The sequence below is a fragment of the Vidua macroura genome, chromosome 13, assembly GCF_024509145.1.
Source record: "Vidua macroura isolate BioBank_ID:100142 chromosome 13, ASM2450914v1, whole genome shotgun sequence".
NCBI lineage: Eukaryota > Metazoa > Chordata > Aves > Passeriformes > Viduidae > Vidua > Vidua macroura.
In genome coordinates this window covers 10,306,469-10,323,614 of record NC_071583.1, presented here as the reverse complement: position 1 = coordinate 10,323,614, position 17,146 = coordinate 10,306,469, and the positions used below count along the sequence as shown (strand labels likewise).

Here is a 17,146-nt window from a genome sequence, read left to right as displayed (position 1 = left end):
GGTCAGGTTGGACAGGGCTCTGAGCAATTTGATCGGCTTGAAAACGTCAGTGCGCCTTGCAGGGATGTTGGACTAGGTGGCCTGTTAATGTCCCTTCCAACCCAAACCACTGTGTGAGTCTGTAAGTGTGCAAGCCTCTGGACATCTCCTGGAGGTGAGTTGCTGGGGAGGTGTGAGGAGTCCCACGCCCTCTCTCCTGCCCCTTTCCTGCCTGCCAAAGCTTGATGGGGGGATTTCCAGCATGCTAGATGTGTGTCCCACACACACCCCATTGTTACTACAGACATCACTACTTCTTCATATAAACACACATCATAATTTGTGTACACGTATATAAATAGATATATACACAAACACACTATAGTTATGCAATGCTTGGTATGGATCAGGATCTGTGTTCAGCTCCTGCAGAGGAAGCTCACAGTGGGGCCAGCTGCAGCAGCAGTCAGTTTTTCTTCTCAATCAGTGGTTTTCCAAATGCAGATTTTCCTTTTTTCAGATTTCTTGGGAACATGCAGCCTGGGATATCAGAATGCAGTCCTATGACAACAGGTCTGTGCACCCGTTTTTGAGGGCACATGGGACAGCACACCATTCCTTCTCTCCACAGTAGGCTTCACTGTCCTGCACAGAAAATGAAGTGTTATTCTCATTTTATGGGGAAACTGAGGCACAGAGGATCAAACAAAAGGTCTGTGGCAGAACCAAAATGCAGTCTCATCTCTTTTCAAATCCAACTCAATTTGAACTCACAAAAATATCCTCCATCTGCATTTCTTCAGAATTGCCAGTAACACATCCCACAGCCTGGCAAACATAAACCAGTCTCTTCCCAAGAGGACATTCAGCCTCAACAAGTCATGGCTGGGCAGGAGCACAGGGGTGACCCTACAGGTGTTCCTTCATCCTGCTGGGGATGATCAAAGGAACTGAGGGTGCTCAGGGCTTTGCTCTCATGCACAGACCTCGTTCTTCCTCTCCACATTGTCTCAATGAATAATGCATGAATACGTACTCATCAAAATCCTAGATACTATATTTGTACAAATACATCAGGGCCAAATTCTGCATTAGTGTAACTTCACTGACGTAAAAAGGATTACGTTGGTAAAAATGTTGGCCTTAAATATTTTTACCCAAAATAGATGTTTGGCAAACCTCGCTTTACTGCTTTTTCTCAATTAAAACCCCTTTGTTTCCTGAAGAGGCGAAGTTTAGTGTGATTTAGCAATGCAAAGGACATGAAATTTAGATACAGCTAAAATCTAAGCCAACAAGGCTGGGCTTTAATGGAATTTGACCATGTACAAAATTCCCTTGTAATGTTTATAACATGAAAACAACCAAAAGTTGCAATCTTAATTTTATCATTACTATAACCTACCTAGGCACTGGGACATCTTAGACGTTTCTCTAACTTGCATTTTTCCACTTGCAAAAGGCAATGTCTTCATATTTTAGTCACAGTAGTCCTGGACTTTCTTTAAATTGCTAGAGATGCAGTGAAGTCCCATATTTACCTTATGTGGAAAAAAAATTGTGTTTTCCCAATTCTGCTTTTCAAGACTCATCTGTTTTATTGGGCCCACAACGTTTTCACTTCCCTAAAAGCACCACTGGAAGCTGGGTCCTTTGCCCACTGTGCAGCTTCAGGGCCGTGCTGTTGGCTGTTTCTGAGGCTGGAGAAAGGAAGGTGGGAATTTTCAGTGGGAATTTTCAAGCAGATCCAAACATGCTGCTGTGGGAGGGGATGCACAGCCACCATCCCTTGTGGCAGCACCTGCCCCTGTGTGGCTGCATGTCATGATGGAGGAGGGATCTGATACTTTTTCACATCTGAAGAACCTTACTGAGCATCTCAGCCTTTCAATACTGCTGTGAGGTGAAATGCAATGGAAAATATCAGGAAAGTCTAACTAAGGCATCTGTATTTCTCCTTGAGATTTCCCTGGGGAAAAAAAAAAAAAAAGAAAAGAAAAAAAGAAAAAAAAAAAGAGTATTAGAAATGCAGGCAGGCAGTGCACAGCACCTGGGAAGGGAGTGCAGAGCACGCAGAATAAACCCTGACCGAACCTCACCCACACAGTGTGACAAGCTCGGGATGCACCAAACCTTTTGCATGTGTCCAGATCCCCTTTGCTGTGCACCTGGGATCCATGGGAAACTCCAGCACAGTCCCTGTGTGTAGGCTCAGTGACTGTGCCTTCAGCATTCCTGGGTGTCCAGAGCTCTTGTAGAAATTGCTGCCCTGACCAGGCCATTGGACATCAGAACACCCTAGACAAATATCCAAGTCTTCTTTTCTGCTCAGGCAGGATTTTTAGACAGAGACAAAGGACATGTTAAAACCAAACAAACAGGATATACAACAGCACAAATTCTGATGGCTCACTACAGCACAAACCTGTCACCTTACAACAGAGAATAATGGCAAATGCACAAAAGTCAGTGCCTCCTAGAATGCCAGTCTGGGGTTGTCCTTGCTGAAACATCTCTGCAGCTTCATCCATGACAGCATCTTTCCTGAGCAAGCATTTTAACAGAGAAACTTCCTTTCTCAGCTAGACCATATTTTCTTATCCATGAGTCTCCTGGGAGTGCCTCGAACTGCAGACCTGGTTTTGAGGTCTGCAGGCACACTTTGGGGCTTAAACCCAAAACTGAAGATTACAAGCTACAGTGGCAGGTGCCAGCCTCTGAGCTGACTCAGCCCCTTTTCCATCCCTCTGTGATCCCTGCATGCACTTCTCAAGCTGTGAACTGGTTAATTCTTCTGAGCCCCACGACAGTGAAAGCAAGCTGACACACATCTAAGTTTTGCTCGAGGCTTTGGAAACACTACAAGCCTTTATTAACAGCAGAGGAAATGCACAGATCTAGATAAATATAATTACTTCTGATCCCTTTTTTCTGCCAACTCTTCATGAGAACCAGCAATGACTGTTGGGCTGGGACAAGATTTTGGGAATGAATTTTTGTGCATCTGTGACTGATGTCTCACATCAGCGTCCTTCACTTGGTACTGCAGCACATCTGAATCCTCATTCCATGCTGTGAAATGCAACTGAATTTTCCCAACCCATCCTTTTTGTGCATCACTAAGAGATTTCCTTCCCTTTTTTCACCTCTTCAAGAGCTCCTTTGAAAATCTACAGTTACTTCTGTCCCTTGGTATTACTTGGGCATTTTCCATTCTCTCTTTTGCCGCCTTTCAGGAGAGAACTTCAGTCAAACTGGCTGCCCTGCTCAGACAGCCTTTCTGGCATTGGCACAGCCTAGTCAAACACTGGTGATAACACAGAGTTAAGGTCCTTTTAACTGGCTTTTGTCTGATGGCTGTGTGCTAAAGATCTGGCCAGGAAAGGCAGATAAATCTCAGCATTCAAGCTTTAAAAAAATTTCCTGAAGATAATAATTGCCCTGCTTTATAAAGTTAAAAAGGAGCCATAGGCTGAACTGTTCATGAGTTGCTCGGTGCCACACAGCACAGAGCCATTAAAGGTGGGAAAGGCAGCAAGGGTTCCTCCACACCACACTCAGCACTTCACACCTAAGAATTGTCTGGCTCTGCTCATACTTTGCCTTTCCTTTCATGCTCTACAGAGGCTGAGTTTTCCTGCCTCGGATTTTCTCCTCTTTTGTATGTTGCTTGCACAGTTCTGTGTTAAAAATTACTTCTCGTTTGTAAGGGGACTTGAAAGAAAAGTGAACTTCATGGATGGACAAAAAGAGGGATTGTGTTGCATTGGGTGAGTGCTTTGCTGTCTTTAGAGGTCACCTGTGGTATTTCTGCCCCAGCCCTTGCTATTTCCCATTTACTGCAGCAGCAAACTATTAGTAATCTGATGAGCCAACCAGCCACCTGGCAAAACAAGGGTTAGTCAGGCTGAATTGATTATTCACAGATTTCCATCTGTTTTACAAATCAAGGTTGAAAGAAGCAAAAATAATCAAGCAGAGTAAAAAAAAAATATATATAAAAAGGAAATTCAAATTCTATTTGTTGGTTTTGTGTGTTGTTTGAGGGTTTTTTCAGTTTTTTTAGTTAGTCTCCTGCAGATGGATCCCTTCCATGTGCCACAAAGCCCATGGTCACATCCAGCTGAGCTCTACTGGGCTTCAGCTTTCAGCACCAGAACAGTTACTTAGGGACAGAGGGAACAAAAAAGCCTGTCAGACTCTCCAGTAATGTTATGATCACATTAACTTAGCAGTCCTTGACACTCACAGATAAGGACTGTAAGTTCTCTCAGTACTACAGAAATATTGACACAAAGAATATGTTTATCCCTGGCTGTGTCTCTGCAGGACAAGGTGGAAACAGCAACAGCAATCTCAGGACTTAATTTCTTTGGCCTTGCCAGGGCATCCATGCTCCAGGACCAACAGTTTATTGATTTGGGTTTTTTGCTTTCCTTAGCTGGTTTGGAAATTATGTTGTCTTTTCAAGTCAGCATCATAGGTCCAGGGGGAGATAAGTTGGAAGGAACTAATTTTAGGATTTTTTATGCTATTAGACTTTTGACTCTTAAAGACAGTGGGGGGAGCTGGGGAGAGTTTCTGATTTTCTCCCAAACTTTCTGTTCATTAATATAGTGAGAGAAAAAATGTTAGCTGACCTTCTGGCTGCATTTCTCTAAGCCATCTTTAGCCAGGTCCCACTCCAACTTCGGGTTTCCATGTGCAACCCCTGCACTTTAATCTGGCAAAAGTACCCACGGAGCAGAGCTGCTCCTGCTGACATCGTGGACATCCGAGGGGATCAGAGCCCCCTCTGCAGGGACAGGGGTGTGCTGAGCACACGTACACAAGTTGTCCCAGCACTGCCTCCCCTCGTTTGATGGCGAGCTGAAGCACAAGAGCTGGGGCTCGGCTCTTTAAAGCCTGGTCCCAGCAGCCGATGTTCAATGGAACACACAAGGCTCATGGCAAGGGGTTCGAGAGCAAGGCACACAGCCCAGCCCAAGTTGCCCCTCCCGAAGATGACTCAGGGACAGGCAGGTCTGTCAATGTGACAAAACTCACCTGGAGGAGATTCAGGGCCCACTTCTGCTCCTCCAAGTTTAGGAAAGCAAAATACACTGGAAGACGTACAGGAAGATCTGGGATTGGATGGAGGTTGGCTCCAGTTCAGGAGTGGATCTGCGATAAACTGTATTCCCCTGCCCTCTCCTGGAAGGAATACGCCAGGGCTGGGTGCAGGATCCTTGTGCTGAGCTCTGCGGGCAGTGGCTCAGGGAGGTGCTGAGAGGAGAGGGTGTTTCTGAAGGCAGTGTTTACAGACTGAACAGCTATGACCATGTTGTGTCCTCCCTGCATTGCGAACACCACGTCTGCCAGACACTGGCACACCTCTCGAGAATTGTATTGTCTTCAAGGAAGAGCTGCCTGCCCGTCTGGCCATTTGCACTGAATTGGGAAACAGAGAGGGTGACCCAGCCGAGGGAATTCAGAGCCTCTCACTCACCTTAAACAGCAAACACAAAGCCTACATGCAAACACAGTAACCTTCACTCAGGTCACAGCTGGAGCACCAGCAGGTCAGAAATGCAACACCATGGCACCAACAGACAGAGCTCCTGGGGGTACCAGGGCAGAACAGGCAGCTGGGACCCCATCACTTGGCCAGTGAAACGGTGGGAGCCCAGCACGGAGGTGAAGTCAACCTCCTTGGAGGCTGTAGAGCAGAGATAGCACGAAAGTCCTTAAAATTAGGAAGATCCAGGTCTGGTGCCTGGTCCTGAACCTTCAGCTGTGATGTTACTGTTACTGCTCCAGGCACACAGTTCAGTGAATATGACCTATTTACATAGATTCACACCCAGATATATTAGGAGATTTTGCAAACTTCCTGCTCCTCCAGGGACACTGGAATTACATTCTTCTTTTTTCTAAACATCAAACAGCCAAAGCAATACTAGTCCTGTCCTACAAAGGACTGATTAGCAAACCACTGCTGTTGAGATAATAATGGGAGCAATGAACCACAAAAGCCAAGTGCACAAACTCTATAAATAAGTCTCTGGTTCAGTAGTTACAGCACAGGACTGTGGATCAGGAGCTCTGGAATGGCAGAACCAACCACATGTGCACTACATAACCTCAGAAGTGTCTCACATGCTGCAAGCTTTCTTTGTAGTTGTGTTCCCCCAAGTCTTTCTAAACCCAGCAAAGAGTTATGCAAAGAGGTATCCTCTGGCATGTCAGGTAGGTAAATCACCTCCTTCCAGCTGGGGTGCTCTCAACCCAGCATTGTACACAGGCTGTGAGCAAATGTTGGTGGGGACATGATCTTTTGAACCTTGACTAACTGCTCTGTCTTCATGATGGGGAAGTCTCTGAGAGCAAAACAGACCCCACCTAATATCTTGACCAGTTCCACAACTGTTTTTTCCCGGCTCCACCTGAACATAATTCCTGTTTGATGGGTTTGCAGTATTTTCAGCATCTCTTGACCCTCCTCTTCACCCTCTTATCAAAGAGATGAACTTCAATAAAGTAGTTCTAGCTGTCTTAAACAGCAAGGTTTGTATTTCCTGCCTCTATACAGGGTTAAAAACAATGTTTCTGTTCATCACAGAAATAAATCTTAAATGGAAGTTGAGTTATATCTCTCCTGTGACTAATGTTCTAGCTTGTTTTCCAAAGTTAATTCTTCATAGGCTTTTTTCCCCCCTCTTGTTCCTTTTTACATTTGTCCAGACTCTTGTGTTCCCATGGGACTAATTACCCACTCAGCAGTTACTCTGAAGTCCAATTGTAATAGCTGGCAAAACTCTGCTCTTCTATGCAAGCTTTTAAAATATTTCCTCAATTTATTTCAAATAGCACCGCTCTCTGGAGCTTCTTCCCAATTTGTGTTGCCCTGGACTGAGATTTATTTTGCTGCCGTTGAGAGCTGACTGCTTTGTTTGTCCCAGGGCAGATATTCTCAGCAGAATAATTAATAATAAAAAACAGACAAAAAACCCCAAGCAACTAGATCACTCATATCAAAAATTATCCATTGTGATGCAATCTTCTATTTTCTTATCTAGTGGGTCCTTAGTAGCAATGTAAGCAACGAAAAACCACTGATTCAGGCCTGGATTATTCTTTCTTAAAATACAGATGTGATCATAGTGTTTTCATTCATATCCACCTTATATTGTCTGAAAGTTTGGGGGAAGATTAATTACATATCCTGCAATCTAAAGATGCCTATTTTCTTATTCTGTCAGTGTTTGTGAGCAAAATATTTACCCCTGGTGGTGTTAAAAGCAATAATGGAGAGCTAAATTCAGATTGCTGGCATATATTTTTTTTTCTCCACAAACACTGCTTGAGAGGAAAGTATGTTCCTTCCCAATTCTGCTATTTAAATGTCTATATGGCCAGAAGTGACTCACCTCATCTCCTTGCTCTGTGGTTTCAATAATCTTGGCTAAGTACAATACAGAACAAACTGATGTTCATAAAATTGATTTCAAGTGCCCAGTGGAAAAAAATATAGAAAAAAGATTATGAGAAAGCCTTTTTTCAGGATATCTGAATTGTGCTAGAGGCAGAGGGAATATGGCAGCTTTTATGAGAAGAGCCTGTAATCACTGAACTGGGGAGAACATCACATCTTATTGAGTGGTTTAATTCTTCCACAACCTCTACTTAATAACATGCTAGTTCTTCTTTTCCCTAGGGAAAAGAGATATCTAAACCACTGCAAATCACCCAGTTTTTGTCCAAGTGGACCTGGAATCTGTCTGCTGCAGAGGCTGGCACAGCAAGTGCCCTCAGCTCTAAAGCCAATTTACCCCAAAGATCAAGCCAAAACCATTTAGATGTTTTTGCACAAGCTTGCATGTGACGGTGACCACCCTGTGAATTACTGCAGGCAGTTGGGTTTCCCTGGATACCATTAGGGCTCCTGGCCATCAGCAAGCAGCATCTCTCTTACTACAGTGAGGCATTGATCCTGCAAACCTGTCAGAGTCAGCAGAAGTTCACTATGGTAGTTCCCTTTGGAATTCCTATCTAAATATCGCAGTCTCTAAGGTAAATACTGGCTGATTTCTGCTCTGCAAAGTGTGAAGCATTGCCACACCAGCCCTTTTCCTCACTGCCTTATTAACACAACCACTCAAGGAAAATGCTTTTGCTTTTACACCTAGGAATACACTAGTTATCTCTATCAGAGAAGACAGAATGGATGTTGCTTTTGGAATGTCAAGTTCTTCACTTTTAGCATGCAAAGTCTGTTATAAGCACAATAATTTGGTGATGTGACCCACAGCAAACTAACACAGCAGTACCAGTTCTAACCAGGGATGTTTCACTAGTGGGCTCAGCAGAGGCTAATGAAATCAATTGCAAACTCTGGATCTTTTTAGCAAAATTGATTTTGTAATTAAGTATCTAATTTCAAGATTTGTCTCAGTCATATTTCCAGCTGAAAATTACAGATTTTTAAAGATAACTCACCTCTGCACTTATATGTTTAAAACCAATCTCCCCCATTTTTGTAAGGCTAGCAAATTTTTAATAGCTTTCAACATCTTACAGTTATCTCATTTCATGAGCCAATCAAAATGTTCCTGCTAATGTTACAGACTCTTTTTTCACTTTCCCCAGGTCATACCCTACATGTGGCCACATCCTGGGAGCAGCTACCACCAGCAGCCCTGAGCTGGCTAAAGGAGAGGATGGATGCTGTACACAGCCACAGGCATGCTGGAAATCCTCCTGCTGGATTGACAACTTGAAAAACCTCAGTATTTCCAAAACCCCAAGATGGGAGCTGTTCTTAATCTGTCATCAGCATTTTAAGAAGACTCTAAGAACTGTCTGGGCGTTTATATAAATTTGAAAACGTCAAGCACTCCTTCCTTCCCCCTGACATTTGTCCAGAGCTGTCAAAAAGGACCATGGCTCAGGCCAGCACACAGCTGATGGGACAAGGAACAGCATTTCATGGAGCTCGGGCTGGATGCAGCCATTCCAGGCTGGCTCTGGCAGGTGTGGAATGTCAGCAGTGCCTCAGCAGCAGGCAATGCTGGCAGTGGTGCCAGGAGGTCACTGTGAATCACGTCCTGTCACAACCCCTGCCCTGCCACAGCCCCCCGGGGAGGGCAGAGCCTGGGGTGCCTCGGGGAAGTCCTGCCCCAGGGATGTGCCAGTCTCCTCCTTCCCTGCAGCTCTGGGAAACCTTCCCTGTGGCAAATGGTCAGGTGCAGCAGTGTGTGTCACCCCCTGTCACCACGGCTTTTTTTGGTACAAGCTGAGGCTGCTGCTGCCTTCAACAGCCCTTCACACAAGCATCCAAAATAGCTGCACACAGATAACTCCTGTCCTCCTAATCAGTGCCGTGGAGACGGGCGCCAAGTCACATCCAGGGATTTACTGATCCCCTCTGCTGTGCTGGCTGCTGCAGCTCCATGACAAATGGCATTTGTTTGTGCCAGCCTGTGTCCCAAGCACAGGAAAGGCTGTTTGAGCTTGCTGGACTTTTATCTGCTCACAGGTCAACAACAGAGGATGCTCCTTTTAAAATCAACTCCCGTTTGCTTTCAGTCAGAGGTCTCTAGAGTAGCAGGAATTTGCAAGGAAGACCTAGGCATGTGAGCAGCTCTCCACGGTGCAAAGGGGCAGGGGCCACCTGTGATGGCATCTGGTGACAGATTAATGCCACTGTGCGAGCCCTGCGTGGCCAGGCCCTGCCAGCCCTGGGAAGAGGGACAATATTGCAGCCTTTGACGTCATTGCAGCGGGATCCAGCTCAGACATCTGTCCCAGGCAGAGATTGCGCATGGCCCCCCGGAGAACAGACACGTTGTGCAACGCCAGAACAGCCTTTACTGCGGGATCAGGCACATCCCTGCCTCCAGCAGCTCAGCACCACCAGGATCAGCCTGAAGTGGGTGGCAATGGCAGGAGTTTGGCAAAGAAATTAGTGCAAGTCTGCTCAAAAACCTGCTTAATGATTTGCCTGCAGGCAAAAATATTTTAAAATAAGAGGGGATATCACTGTGGAGCAGCAAAATGATGGACAAAAGGCTTGTTTGCCCTCTCCTCTATCCCATACAAACAGGCAGGGCTGTTTCTATGGGGTAGAGGAGAGGGTTTCAATAATCCTTATTTGTCTTTTTCTTTTGGGGGCACTGCCTGATACAAATGGATTTGGTAAAGCGAAATAAAGGTTACAAATATCCCAGGGTCCCATCAGTTAGCATGAGAGTGTGGAGATGTTTAGGCCTTGTCCAGTGAAGAGAATCAAAAGAAATTAATGGGAAGCCAGAAAGTGGTGATGATTTTGGAGTTGGTGGGAGGGGAAAAATCAGAGCACATGGAAGAGCTCCAATCCAGCCGAGGGAAATGGACACAGGCAGGAACACAGAAAGCCCCAGGACACTCGGGGCAAATGGTTCAGTGCTGGACTCAGGTGTGGGGTGTCACCTCCAAGGAGGATGCTGAGAGCCAACATTTCTGTCCAGGCAACAGAAGACAAGCAACAGAGGAACCACTGGGCTCAAAGCTGGGCCAAAGAATGGAGAGAGTTGGAGGATTTTCAAAAAAGGAATGAGAGTCCTGCTTTTGCCATAAGGGGCTGAGCAGAGCTGCCGCTGGAGCTCCAGCCGGCCGGGACCGCGCTGGAGCAGGCGCAGGCACCCCGGGTGAGCTCAGTGTGCCATGGCTCTGCTGGACACCAGCAATGGGAAGGTGGCCCAGTCATCAGAGCCCAATGGCTGAGAAGAATCCTCATAAAAATACAAGCCAGCAGACAAATGTCAGTAACCCAAACAAGAGGTGCAAAAGGGATAAAAATGCTGGAAAAAAAATCACCTTGAGCAGAGGCTCCCGGGCCACACTGGAAGGCAGCCCCTGCGTGGGACAGGGCCAGCCCGAGGACTTGGCATTTCTCAACCCTCTTTTGAAGCCCACTGAGACTGAGGCAGGAGACAAGAAATTTTGTCAGCTCAATAACTGCTGCCTCCTCCTCCCTCACACCCACTTTGAAGAGGAAAATGTGCCAGGAGCCTTCTTTGGCTGCCTCTAAGCCTGAAGACCTACTGAGGAGCCACGTGGGCTGCTTCAAGGGGCTGTCTTGAGCAGCCATACCTTAATGGAGCTGCAGGATTTGCCACCTGCAAAGAGATCAAGCTGTGACCCAGGATGAGCAGAGCATGAAATCCCAGGTCTAGTGTATGGAGAGTGGAAGGTAAATCAGGCAGGAGGTTTCTCTGGGCTTGGCCCAAGGCAATGCTGTGTATTCAAACACAGAAACTCAGAACAACTTAAAAGACCTTCACTTAGGAACTTCTGACAATAGATGTATTGTCATGATAGAACTGCTTGATTCCCCATTTATCGGTGCCAAAACCAGAAAATTACTAACAAGATGCTAGAAGTATCAATAAAATAAATAAGAGTCTTTTGTCTAATGCCTTGAGCATGGTTTTGCCATAGTCCAGGCTCAGAAAGCGTTGAAAAGTACAGGAAACTAAATATGAGGATAACAGAAGTCAAAACACTCTTTTTTTTACAAGAACCTTTCCCACAGCTGAATGAGCCACCCCTGAATGAGCTCCATTAGATTTTATCAGGGAAGCTTTAAAAGTGGGAACTGGGAAAGGGGCCTGGATCTGCAGGACAGGAATCAGATGCTTTCCCTTCAGGGTACAGTCTAGGGAAATTTGGATCTGTAAATGTCACAAAGACGTGGCAGACCACTGGAGAGGGTCAGCCTGTTTTCCATACCTAGATGGTGTTCTGCTGCTGTATCAAAAAGGCTCACAATAAGACACAGGCTGCCAATCTTAGCAGGAACCAAAGCTGTTCCAAAAGCAGGTAATTTACCTTGGCCACGCTGCTGCTGACAGGGGAAAAGCCATGAGCAGGCAGGGAGCAGAGTCCCTGCTGAGTCAGCCAGTGCCCAGGCCCTCCCAGAGCTGCTCCTCTGGGGCTGAGCTGACCAGGTTTGCCAGTCTTGCTCAACCCCTGGGAGATGGGGTGAGGAGGGAAACTATTGCAGTGGGTACCTAAATGCAGCAAAACCTTTCAGCAGCAGGAATGGCTCTTGTGTCTGTGCCTGACTCAGCCCCCGCTATTGCAAAATCCCTGCTCATATCAAATGCAGGTGGTAGGATTTCTAATTTAGAAGCTGCTTTGGAACAAGAACACAGAAGGCATTCAAGGCTGATGGCTTAACCGGGCACAAGTCTGCCTTCAGTCAGGTGAGATCGTTGCCATGCCCCAAAGAAATTCCCATTGCAGGCTCTGAGAACCGTTGCCCCATTTTCCACAGGGGAAAGTCTGGCCTCAGGACACACCTCACATCTCTGGGGCATGAGGGCAGAGTTAGCAGCCACAAAGAACCACTCAAGGAGCAATCACAAGCCTGCCCTCTGTCCCGATGCAGCAATGCTAATGCTCTCTCCAGACAGCTCAGCTGCAAACACGGCTCTGGGGCACCGCAGGGGAGCGGCTGCCCCGGGGCAGAGCCGTACCCGGCGCTGGGCAGCGCCCTGCAGGACTGGGATGGGCTGCAGGGACACGGGCTGCGGAGGATGCATGGGAGTTTGTCTCCTGCTGGAAGAAAATGGGCTGGCAGGGTCTAAACCTGAAGCTGCCCTAGAGGGAAAACAGAGACTTGGCGGGCAGTGACATTAGGGTAGGTGCTGAGGGGGGAGATGCTGACAGAACATGTGAGGCAAACAATAGGAAACAAGTTCCCATTTCACCTCCTAACCTCTAAATGTCTAAAAATCCACCATCATCAGGGTGTGAGCCATTCACCTGTGGCTGTCAGGAGTCAACAAGACACATCCAGAAGGCAGACAGGCACTGAGAGCTCAGCAGGAGAACTGAGTCAGAAGGAGCTGCTTACCTGATCCACTGGCCCCAGGAGATGCCTGCCTGCAGCTGGGCTAGGGGGAAAGAACGTTCTTCCTATCGGCTGCAGAGACCCATGGGAAACAGGTGTCATTTGGTAGTGACAGCATTCCCACCTAGGAAGAGAAAGCAGCCAAAAAAAAAGCAAAATTACGTTAAGACCAATATTGGCAGCACTGCTGAGAGAGACAGCCCAGAGGCAGGAGAATGTTTTTGGGGCAGAGTCTTGGCTATCCAAAAAGGGAACAGGGACTGTGAGTATTTCAATGACAAACTCAGCATCACAGGAAAAAGATCTTTACCCTGCCTTGGGAAAGGGGTCATTCCTCAGAAATACCCACCTCCTTCCCCAACAGCAGCTCTCAGGAGCTAATTCCTCCTGTGAGCAGTGATGGGGTAAGTGATCTGCAGGTTGTTTTCAGGTGAGAGGCCTTCGAGTTAACAGCAAATACAGGCCTGCTGTATTAAATGAACTTTATTCCATTTGCAAACATCGTGAGCTCCTCACACAGCCGCTGAGCTGGCTGCTGCCTGGTCAAACTGTGTTGGAAGGATCTGACTCATTTCTTTCATCAGACAAGAATATGATTCAGGAATAATCTGTAATGTCTCAATCAGCCCTGTAATCCTCCATAGCTCCCCTGCCTAAATTGATCACTCCCTGGCAATCTCTTTGGAAGCTGAATTTGAGGCTCATTCAGTGCCAGTAAGGTGTAGGAAATGACAATAGTTATCACCCAAGGAGCTCAGCAAAAGTAAAGGGGTTAAGGGATAGCCTCCTCATCATCCACTGGAAGCCAGAGCAGAGTGTGTTTTGATGGGAACACTGGTGCTCATGACAGCACACAGGACACATCTCAACAAGGATTGCCAGACCTGTGATGAACTCACTGAGCCCAGGGAGGAGATAGGATCTAGCCCTGAGGGAGAGGGAGGAAACAGGGTTTGAGAATGAAGGGAGTAACGGGAGCTTGGGGTGGAGTGTGAGCAAAGTTGTAGAAAAAGTCCAGGGCTTGTCATTGTGCTGAGGGAGCCTCTGCTGTTACAGGGAGCAGGGAGGGCTTGGAACAGTGGAAGAGCCTCACTGTTCAAACAATGCCTTTGCCTGATCTCTTAAGAATTGGAGATTAGGACAAGACTGAGGAACTGCCAATCTGGAACAGACCAGTGGTGCCTGCATTCAAGCACCCAGTTTCCAACATCCAAATTTGGCTGCTTTAGAGGAAAATCTTCGATAGCATCCCAGTTCCAGGAAGAGAATGATACACCGAGTGCTCGCTCCCGTTGGGATGGCCACAGAACTGTAGCAGGGCAGAAAGGCTATTTATAAGTGTATCTGATGTCAGCTGAGCTCTTTGCACTTTCTTTTCTTGATCATACATCAAGTCTAATGAGAAGGAATACAGGCTGAGGGGAACAAATGAGCCCAGGTTAACAAAGAGGTGTCCATCTAATACAATGCATACAGGGAAGAAGAGCAGCTGGCTCTGTGCCCAGCACGGCTACAAGGCCTCTGAAAGCTGAGCAAGATCACTTTACTGACAGCACAGTGAGAGGGAAGGGTTGAGAGTGCTGTTTGTGATGATGGCTCTGCATTATTAGACAGAGAATTGTTTTCAGCTGAAAAAAACCTGGATCCAAACCTATTCATAGAACTTTCATTATGCTCTCTTCTAAGGACATGCTAGGACGTGCCTAAAAAAAAAAATAAACAACCTGAAGGGTTAACTCTTTCTCTCCAAACCTGGCACGAGAGAGCTAGAATACAGATTTAAGCACAGAGAAAAGTTGATAGCTGTTCCAATTAATGTTCCAGCTAGCATCTGCTCTTTTTAATTAGTTGAAGTTTGGTGTTGTCTGGAGACAGGACTGCTGAGTGGAACTGCACTGGATTATTTTCTGCTTACACAGCTATTCTGGTCCCTCTTGGTCCTTGGAACTTCTTCTCCATTTCACAGAGCCCAGGGTCCATTGTGTGTGTGCTGATACTTGGGCTGTGCCCTCAGACTGTACAGATGTTTCACTGCAACAGGCTTCAAATGTGTGTTTCCCACTGGAGGGAAAATTGATAGAGGAAGGTACTTTATTCATGGCCTCTCCCCTTCCCAGACACATGTTTGTACATTGCTTCACTTCTTGAAAACTCAATTTTCATCTGCAAAAAGGCACTGCCATGAAACAGATGCAGGTGGATGGAGAAGGCTTCCCCAGGACCTGCCAACCTTCCTGTTTTGCTGGAAGCTCACTGATCCTTCACCTCACTCTTTGTAACATGACCTTTGGGGATCTGAGCGTTTCAATTACACACAGATGAATAATTTACAAGTCATGGCTGTTGCAATAAACAAGTCCTTCTGCTCTGTCCAAACATTCGACATCTTGTCTTAAATTTCACTCAATTTGCAAAAAGCTCCAGGACTTAAGCAACATTCAAAAAACTTTAGAGGAGCAAGTGATGAGGGAAGAGCAGGGTGGCATTTCACAGCAGCAAACAGCACCGGCAGCAAGTATTCCTCTTATCTCCCGGCAGGGCATTGACCTGTTCTACAAACTCCAGGTAGGAAAGCCACTGGCAAAGCAAGCCCAGATGTAATATTTACCTAAGAAGAGACATTTCAGTGGAAAACAAGCTACAGGATCTGCTGACATCTCAGTGGGGAGGAGAACAGCGGTCATTCACACCAGTGCAGGCAAAAAGAATAGGAACAGGATCTGGAATTTCAAATTATTTCTGAGTAATAAAGCTGTTGTTGCGTGAGGAGCATGCTTGTGCTGTCCATGATTCCAGCTAAACAGACACCAAACGTGGATTTGGTGCTTGTCCCACAGGAGATCCACTGGCCAGCACCAGCAGAGTCACTATGTTTCTATGTGGCCCAGTATTCCATACTCAAAATACAGATGCCAATAGGCAGATCCTGCAGGAAAACAACCAGGCTGGCACTAAACATTCCCAAACCACTGCAGCTGGTACCCAGTGATGTCTCATTCTCTGGCAAGGAAAAGTGAATCCCATGAGCTACCCTGGGAATATGAGCCACAGTTTTGAGTTACAGATAACAGTTCCTGCACAAGCTTCTCTGGAGAAGAAGATAGACAGGATCGAAACAGATCAGGAGCAAAGTGCATTACAGGGTTGTTTTTATCTTTAATCCATTCCACATGAGCAGAAAGAGCTTGGAGTCATGAAGCATGTGCTTCCTTTTGCAGCTCAACCCATAACTTTGGTTTATTAATCCTTTTTGCTGTGCTCCATAGCTCCCGTTGAAGAGAATTTTTGTGTAGGACTTGCAGGATCAGCCCTTTTCACCAGCTGCAGTTTCACTATCTTCCTAAGTGATCAAAGCACAGGCTGTCACTGAAAGGGGCAATTTCATCTTTCCCCAGCTCATGTGTCCCTCCTCCTCAAGCCATCACAGTGATCATGATAAAAAAGGATCTTTTCCTCAGGCAGGGTATTTTTCAGCTGGATCCGTTCCCATGCAGTGACAGCAGCTGAAGTTTTGCCACAAAGCAAGAGCCAGGAAAAAGGCTGGAACTGTGCCTCAAGAGCTTAATGCAAAATCATGAAGTTTCAGTCTTAGGTTCCTGGGTCATTTGTCCATGCAAATAATGTGGATTTATAGTCTAGTTTAAGAAAGTCTCCTTGGCTGCAGCTTTGTGGCTCTCTTTTGCACAATGGGCTAAATGCAGTCCCTCGTTCCCAAAAGTACTGAGTTAAGAGGAAAGTCTGGAACTAGTTACAGTTTTCATCTGGGGACCAGGTCTACGTGGTTATTCAGAACTGGCCTTGAAATTGCAACCATATTGTTTATTTATATCCTTACCAGAGCAAATCAGGGGGGTCACCCCAATGAACCCAGGCTCAGCATCCCTGATTTCAGCCTCCATTGTCCAGAGACTTCACAAAATCTTCACCCTTAGAGATTTTCAAAAGAGCTGGGCAAGGCCTTGAACAGCCTGATATGACTTGAAAGTTATCCCTGCTTTGAGCAGGAGGCTGGACAAGAGACCTCCAGAGGTCTCTCTCCAACAGCCTTACCCTGAGATTCTGTCACCTTCCACTCCATCTGCACCAGGCTCTGCTACAGCACCACCAAGCAGTGCCACACTGCCTGAGCCACACGGCAGGGAGCAAAAGCCAACCCATTCTCCATGGCCTTGGCTGTGTTGGCTGGGAGCCAGAGCAAAGCACACACCTTATCTGTGTGCAGATGTCTCAGCACACACCAGAATTAGCTTTGCATTGCAAAAGAAACTGTTCCAGCTCTGGCCAGGATCC

The 17,146-nt window shown here is 46.5% G+C and overlaps 1 long non-coding RNA gene across 1 annotated transcript in view; it reads right to left on the bottom strand.

Annotated features, from left to right (window-relative positions):
* Window positions 1-380: 380 nt before the first annotated feature.
* The window catches only part of LOC128813758 (uncharacterized), a 28,021-nt gene continuing 11,255 nt past the window's right edge, over window positions 381-17,146 (bottom strand). The window contains exons 2-4 of the long non-coding RNA XR_008439166.1: window positions 12,860-12,980; window positions 1,385-1,948; window positions 381-624 (exon numbers count right to left, since the gene is read on the bottom strand). This is a non-coding gene — a long non-coding RNA (uncharacterized LOC128813758). The remainder of the gene's footprint in view (window positions 625-1,384; window positions 1,949-12,859; window positions 12,981-17,146) is intronic.